Raw genomic sequence first — 8,887 nt, 5'->3', positions numbered from 1 at the left:
GCCTTCCAAGGACCAGAGTGGCAGTTATGACACTGGAGGCCATGTTGGTGTCTGTGGGCCATGCTGGGGTTTCAGGCTGTGCTATGGTCCAAGTTCCTTGTGTATGTCTGGTCTGTGATGAATCTTGAATCCGTGTTGATGATGCTACCATGGGCCATACTAGTATGAGTAGTCTGTGCTGCCACTTGATTCTATGGTGATGACCACAGGCTGCCTCTGAGAGTTTTGTCTCGGTCTATTGTCCTACTGAAACTGGGGACCTTGTTCAGGGTCTATGTTGTTGCCAGAAATCATGTAGAAGCCCGTGATCTTTGCTTCTACTGGCTGCAGACACACAGATGAGAAAGAGAGACGTGTACAGCTTCTGTGGCCACCCCTATAAATCCCCCCAACTCAATAGTAACAGCCTGAACAGGAAGCCTTTGAAGAGAACTCTTAGAAAGTGTGATAAGGATGGTAAAGTGTAGCTTTCACTGATGGTTTATAGTGGGCATGAGGGACAGAAAGGGCACAGCTCTATTTAAGGGCAGGCCACTTATAGTTTGACTATGCCCCAGTTAGTACACAGCAACATGATCTGAACTCTATTGCATCAGGTAGTACCTATGATGGGAATCTCCCAAAGAATCAAAGAAAAAAATGTTGAATAAAAAATGGAATAGAAGCGAATAACATCTGAAATGTAAATAAAATACTTCTAATTTAAAGGAAGAAAAAGAAAAACCAGGAAAAAAAATCTGATTGTTGTTGATGTTGTTGTGGTGGTGGTGGTGGTTGTTTTTATTGTAACTTGAATGAGAAATTCCCTCAAGAGACTCAGCATCAGACTTAAAATGGTAGAAGTAAGTAATCAACAGGGTATTCTGAATGAAAATATGTCACGCGCCCACGCTTCCCACCGCTAGGAACAGGCGTGCAACAAACAGATTCTTCTGCGGATAACCTTTATTGTACAGCACTTTGAGCAGGGGGCTTCTTGAGCAGGAAACTTCTCTCTGAGCCGGGGACTCCCTACCGGGTTCTACTGTCTAGGCGACCTCTCACGCTCAGTCTCCCACGTGCGATCTCTTTGTCCAGTCTCTGTCCACGCAATCTCTTTTATCGGGTCTCTCTCCACGTGGTATTTCTCTGCCATCCCTCCACGTGGGGTCTCCCGCAATCTCTCCACTATCTTCCTCTCCCTCGTGGGGGAGAAAATGCACTGCTATATATGCCTAAGAGACTTGTGTTGCTACCTGATTGGTGCATCCTCCTGTAGCTCAATCACGTGCCCCAAGAGTGGGCTGTGACTATGTGGTTGCCAAGCAACACGAGGGGAAAGGTTTTTGTAGGCTGAACAATGGGCGGGAAGCTGGCGCCATCTATTGGCACCAACGGCTTCCTACAAAAATATTTTATCTGAGAATTGCAATATGAAAAAGCATAATAAAAATACTCAGGAAATGTGTGGTGCTTTTGAGCATACCAATATATTAAGTAATAGCTGCAGCCGAGGGTAAAGGATACTAAAATCCCCAAAGAAATGTTAGGGGCTCTGTCAGTTGAGAGATGGCTTGCCACATAAACTAAACCTTGTGATGCAAAATTAAGATTTTAGTACTAATGAGGAGGAGACAGGAAGATCAGAAGTTCAAAGATAGACTAACAATATCCTTGTTTTAGGCTAATCTTAAATAGTGGAACCATTTCTAAAATTAATAAATAGATAAAATCTGAAGTGGACATTTCCGGGTATGTCACGTGACACAGACTTACAAGGTGTTTTGCTGAGCCAAGGCCTGTGGGAGGACACTGACGTTTGCACTTGTGTTCCTAGCTTTGCAATGCTTCCTTGGTCAAGTCTTCACAGATCTTCGCTGATCTTCATCGAGAGAGGCATCCTCAGTCTCGGGTGGATCTCCTGCTGACTCATGTCAATTGGGGGAAGTCTCATAGTTTCTGCTAGATTGTTCCATTGCTGCTGATTCCAGATTGACACTGCTGAACAGGACTGCTGGTGTCCTGACAAACAGAGATTAGAATCGCCCCAAGGAACTACTTTTAAACAGGTCCATATCCCCTTGTCCTATTTACCATCTTTTCTCCCCTACCTTTGGACAGTGGGCTAGAAAGTGGGTTTGAAGTGTTTGAGAACCTTTATTAAAAATAGGTTGAATTAGGGAAAAGCTGGAAAAAGCTGAGGAAAAGGGTGACCCCATAGGATGACTGGCAGTCTCAACTAACCTGGACCCTGAGATCTCTCAGAAAATGAGCCACCAGCCAGCCAGCATACACCAGCTGATAGGAGCCCCACTCTCTGACACATACACAGGAGAGGACTCCCTGGTCCAGACACAGTGAGAGAAGACACACCTATCCCTGGAGAGAATTGAGGCCCCAGGGAATAGCGAGATCTGGTGGGGTAGGGGTGGTGACTTCCTCTGGGAGACAGGGGGTGAGAGGAAGAGAAATGGGATGATGAACAGTCAGAGGGTAGACCAGGAGGGGGATAACAACTGGACTGTAAAAATGATAAATAATAATTATTATTAATAATAATAGTAAAATAGGTTTAAATAAAATCTAGGCCAATAAAAATATCTAGGCCTACAACGATTAAACAGCAACAGGAAGGCAAGAAACCTGGATGAGAGACACCCACATGTGTTGAAAAGTTCAGCTTATACAAGCAAAAAGACCATGAAACTCTTGATAAAAAAAAAAAAAAAAAAAAAGACTCTTACCTTGCATACCAAAATTCAAGTTATTGAAAGGCCAAGACAAAATTAAAACTTAGAAAATGCAAATTCACACACCACACACAGAAGTAAAACAATATAATAACTGAATTTTATATTACACTAGTATCTGGAGGCAAAAGCCCGTGAAGAAATGATGTGCTAAGAGGAAGAAAAAGGTCATGGAACCTATGCTCAGCAAATATACGAGCCAAATGTTTTGGTAAGGTAAAGACACATGCAGATAAAGACTGAAAGAATGTGTCTTCTCTATTATCAGAAAAAGAGAAGACAGAATGAAAGCGGACACAGTTTTAACTAGTTCATAAAAAATATGAAGAGCTAGGAAATATTATCACAGAGTACATATTGGCTGGCTACCTTTACATATGTTTTTCTTTTCCAGATACAATATCTGATAAATGCAACTTTAAAAAGAAGCGATGAAAATAAGAGAAATTTAAGCTATACAGCAAATAAATAAATACATGAAAACTCCGCTGAGCAAGTTTGTTTTTTGCCTTTTGCCAGGAATGCCAGAAAGGTCTGTCAAGAGGTAATGATTTAGATCCTGATTTCTGATCTACTGTGGAACAAGACCGGGAATGCCAGAAATGTTCTCCTAGTGTGTACTAGAATCCCTGTTATAGGATATAAAGATTCATGGACAATTTATTGCTGAGCCAACTAGACTGACCAGTTCTTCCTATACCGCAGTCCAATTTCTTCCAGAAATTCTAAGAGAAGTCCCACACTAGCAGCTCAGTGATGCCCACCGCCACCTCCTCTCCTGCTGCATAGGCACTCTGTTTTTATCCACAGCTCCCACCTACAAACCTGTAATACATTCCTTTGTAAATGCTCACACTTCCCGTGCATAGGCTGGGTAATTCCTCCTTTGAATTTATGAGACAGGAACTCATGGCCACACAATGTAAGTTCTATTTGACAATGAACTTCTTGGCATCCTGACTCTTGAGTTAAGGCAATCAGATCAGAGAAAGCCTCCTCTTGCTTTAGATGGGTTCATTTTATCTCATGGTTGGAGGAGAGGGTGAAGGCATCCCAGTGATTAATACATGAAGCACTCGGTCTACACTGGGAACCAAGAAGCAGAGAATGAATGCTGGTACTAAGTTCATAATTATTTTTAGTTCTTAGTTTTTGTTTCTGTTTTTGTTTTTAGTTTGTTTGTTTGTTTTCTTTTGATTTCTTTTGTTTTTTAATTCAGCCTGGTCCCAGCTGACTACAATGCTGCTGTCCACATTCAGGATTGGTCTTCAGTGAAACCACTCAGTGAAACAACTTCAGAGACACACTGAAAGGTATGTATGTCCCCAGGGCTGTAACCAGTCTAGGTAGGACAACAATGTAAACTTGACAGCACACAGAGAAGAATATAAGATTATATTTTCTCATTTATTTTTACATGCAGACATGCTAATTTTCCACACACAAAACAAAGAAGTCAGCCAAGGCATCATACCACATGGAAAATTCAAATCGTATTTTAAGTATATAACAAGTCAGAGGAACAGAGGAAAGCTGTGTTTAAAGCACTAAGACAGAAATTAAAGCATAAACCTTCATAATTTGTGATTACACAACAGTCTTCTAAACACAAGATGGAAATCCCAGTGACTGTGTGTGTGTGTGTGTGTGTGTGTATGTGTGTGAGAGAGAGAGAGAGAGAGAGAGAGAGAGAGAGAGAGAGAGAGAGAGCATATGCATATCTCTTAGAGATCTCTTAAGATTCACGAGTGGAAAGGCACATATACAGATGAAAATGAGCAGATGTTGACCAGCCCTTTCTCTAGAGGAGATGGATAGAACTGGCTGTAATGGTTCACATCTATGTCACATCATTGTGGCTCAAGACGAGAAGGTAGGAAGATTATGTTTGGTTCCATAACATGTCTTAGGCTAAGCAAGATCCTTTCTCAAAACAAACAAAAACCAAAGGCAAGATACTTTGTTTACCAAAAGAGACAAATTTAATATAGAAAGTGTAAAAGAAATAAATACCAAACTTTCCCCCAGCCCCTGCTCCAGGAATGACAACTCTGAGACTAATCATCTATTAGTAAATGCTAGGTCATAATCTTCAGCTCCTTTCTGACCAGTTTGTAACTTATTTAACCCATGCACACTATCCTATGTCTCCCACATGGTTAGTAATCGCTCCTCCGTTTCATGTACTCAGGTCGTGACGGATCTCTTTATTCAATCTTGAGTTCAGCTACCTGCTGGTGTCTATCTGTCCCCTTGCTGTTCCCTGCCAGACCTCCCCTTCATTGTATCTTAAGTTTCTCTGTGTGGCTGGTTATCTCTGCTCAGCCCCTATACTTCTGACCTCCTCTATGTTCCCCAGGAGAATCTTCACATCGCCCACAGTTTCCCAGAATTCTCTCTCTTCCTGCCAGTGTTCCACTTCCTATTTTGTGCCTTAGCTCATTGGCCACAGGCTTTTATTTTTTTAATACACAGGTGATGCTTGTAAGATTCTGTCTACCATGAATCATGTCATTCTTTCTAAGCCTGAGCTCTCTAGAAAAGTGGCCAATGCTAAATTATATTGTGGTCCTTAAACTAAGTGTGGTTCACGATAGTTATGAATGTGGACCAACACAAATTGCATTTATTTTAAATGTCTTTGTTTCTTTTTTTATTTGTATATGTTTAAACATTGTTCTTTATTTCTAAGTTTTAAATTTAAGAGAATACAAACACAATTTGGAGACGAAAAGAGGAGAAAATATTGGAGCATTTTTCTGTGGTCTGTAGCTTTAATGGGGCTTCATTTTTAAATGTAGACACCTTTGGGAGAGAGCCAAGTGCGATGGTAGAAGAGGAGAAGAGGTCTCAGGAAGCTGGGAAGTAAAGGGAAGGGAAGGGATCTTTGTTAAATGTCACCAGTTCTTTTAGCGAAGCAGCAAAATCATTACAAGATGCCACTTGGTAAATTCTTTTTGTTTTCTGCATTTAATGAGCCACTTCAGCAGCCATATGAATGTAACACTACAGGATGTTCCGTGCCGTGCTAGGAGAATGGTAGGGCTGAGCAGATGCAATCATATGTTGATGACAATGTGAGACATTCTAATATGGGGGCGGGATAGATTCGGCGTGATCATGCTGTGGATGGTAAAGACAGTGGCCACTGTGATGCGTTCTGACACATGCTCAGCATCTCTTCTGTATCGCAGGGATTGCCATCCACTAGTACAGAGCAAATGACTGCTCACACTGTCAGCTTGTAGAGTTCTCTGGCTGCTCTTTTTGCTGGTTGTCAGCACAGCCATTGTCTGCATATGGAAAGGAGAAAGAAACAACAGCATCAGAGTGTCTGAATGTTTCTCCTTTTCCTCGTCCTACGATTGGCTTCTTTTTGTCTTGATTATATGGATTACAACTATTCTTGGCTTTCCTCTCATATAAGGAAGTGATGAGGGAATAGCTAACTTGCCATTTTGTTGTTGTTGTTGTTTTGGTTTTGGTGTTTTGAACCAGGGTTTTCTTGCGAAGCTCTGGCTGTCCTGGAACTTGTTCTATAGACCAGGCTGGACTTGAACTCACAGAGATATGCTTCCTGGGTTGGTCTGTGGATCTGAAAATGATAAACCTTTTGCAGAATACTGCCCACAAAATTCACTTTTGAGAAAATGGAGTTAAGAGCAGATCATTCTGGTGAAGTTGAGCACTTACTGCCAGTCACTGTGAGGACAGGAGACCGAGCTTCATGTAACATAACTTCCCACACTGTTGTCTACAACAGCATGTCCCCACACAGGCTAACCCCAAATTCCTGGCTTAAAATCAGAAAATAATTGTAGGATAAGCTGCTATAAAATAGACCTGAAATTTATCACTAGAGATTTTAATGTAGATTCTAAGCAAGGGATAAGAAAAAGACTGTCACCACAGTATAAACACAAATACACCCCAAAATAAGGATGTGGTCTTCTCAGAGGGGGATTCAACTATGCTGTCTTTCCTAGAGTCAAACATGCTTTAGTCTCAGCACTCAGGAGGCACAAGCAGGTAGGTCTCTGGGTTCAGCCTAAGGCCAGCCTGGTCTAACTTAGAGTTCCAGGATGGTGAGAGCTACACAGAGGAACCCTGTCAAGGAAAACAAAACAACAACTACACCAAGAGTCATATATAGGATTTTGGAGTTTTCTTCAATAAGATAATTATAATTGTATTTGAATATTTAATTGAAATTCAAGTAATTTTTAATGAGATCACAGTGTGATTACTGAGCATACCTGACAGAATTAAACTGCTAAAGGAACATTCTAGAAAACCAGACTATAGGAAAATCACTGCAGCCTATCCCAGAAAATATCTGGGAAAGGTGTGCAGAAGTAATTGCCATTTTAATGTAAAAGATCTGCATTTGAAAGAAACTTGTCTTAGTGTGGGCAACTTTCACAGCACATTTTACTTGTGCTGGATAATTGCTTCTCCATTGATGTGAAACATTAGCCAGCCTCAAGGTGAGAGAGTCTTCCCCTTCTTCCTATTAACCATGTTCCCATAATATTTCCAGTCTTTCTGTTCTACTTCAGTATTGCACATCTACAAAATACTGTGGAATATGACACATGTATTACATTTTATAAGACAAAGACAGGGAAATTATATTATCAGGGACCAAAGTTAAAACTGTAAAGAATGTCCTCCAACTTGGGGTTGAATAAGCAGTAAGACATCCACACAATAGCATATGAAACAGGAATCAAAACTATTGATACCTCCAGTGATATGGAACTCAAATCTATAATTTATAACTCATTATTCTCAATAGTTACATACTATTATATTCCACTTTCAATTCCTTTCAGGAGTCAAGCTAAAAAGTGAAAGCACAAGTCAGTGACTGTCAGGGTGAGAACAAATTTGACTATAAAAGACCAGGCATGGGGGAGGGGGGCTAATAGAATTCTTCTATCCTGTGTTAATGATTACTCGTCTTTACCCATTTATCAGACCTTATACATCTGCATCTATCTTGAATGGCAGGTTTAAACGAAATAATCTAAATACTTAGTCCCATAAAATAAGCCCCCTGTGTGACTTCAACAAAGGACCAGGAAAGGTCTGTGCCTACTAGGACCCGAGGATGGGGACAGAACTATAGGACAAGGGGACACAGTAAGTTTGGGGATAATGCCACAAAAATTCTCTACTTGATTATGGTGGCAGACCATCCCTGTTGATAGGTGTCCAAACTTACAGAACGTAAAATCATAAAGTACGGGATTTACTGTATTAAAATGATTTTTAAGAAAAGAGTAAAGACCCAAGAACTTGTTTTAAGAATAAATATTCACACATGACAGCAAACACTTGCACTTGGGAAGCTGATCAGTGGACTAAGACGTGAGGCCCACACTGGGTGGTATGCGGGAGACCCTCTCTCTGCGCATGCACCTGCTTCCCCTGCCTTGAGATACAGTAGAGTTGGAATATCTAGAGTTCTACATTACTGTGTCTTGCTTTGAGACTGCCTCTTCCTCTGCAGCCCATGCTGGACTCAGCTTCACACCATCCTCCTGCTTCAGCATTCTGACTGCTTGGAGTCCTGGTGTGAGCCACCGGCCTTGTTTTCTTTCTATTTTATTTTGGTATGATGATGTTCCAAGAATCTAGATGCTTTTATTTCTAATACATTATTGTCTACTGAAACTTAAGATGATATCAGTGGATTAAGTTGGACATCATTTAAAGACATTTAGGAAGAATAGTTTTTTATAATATACTACTTTATTTTAAACAATAGAGAAAACATATTTTAAATACATGATAACAGAAAACACTACAGAGTGGGGATCCTTTGCTGAGAAGGCAAAATAACACAAAGCAAAGGCCAGCATACGACCTGACTTAGACTCCTGTGTTAACCCAGCGCACCACCACGTCACGGTGAGGTGAGCATGTTCTGTCAGCTCCTTGAGCCTCACCCCTTCCTGGTGGGAAATATTGACGGTTAAAGGCAGAGTTTAGTAGTTTTTGCTCAGCCCCTAACAGTCCAGAAAACAGGTACAGTCTACATTTCCTGAACATCCTGCAGCCAATGACTTTCTACGATTCTAGAATCTTCATCCTCAACCCTATCTCCAGACACTTCCACAGACAGAAGACTCACCACTGCCCTTCTCTACTTC

This window comes from Micromys minutus (genome assembly GCF_963924665.1).
Source record: "Micromys minutus genome assembly, chromosome: 19".
Lineage (NCBI taxonomy): Eukaryota > Metazoa > Chordata > Mammalia > Rodentia > Muridae > Micromys > Micromys minutus.
The sequence above is the reverse complement of the archived record's forward strand: the minus strand, read 5'-3'. Positions refer to the sequence as shown.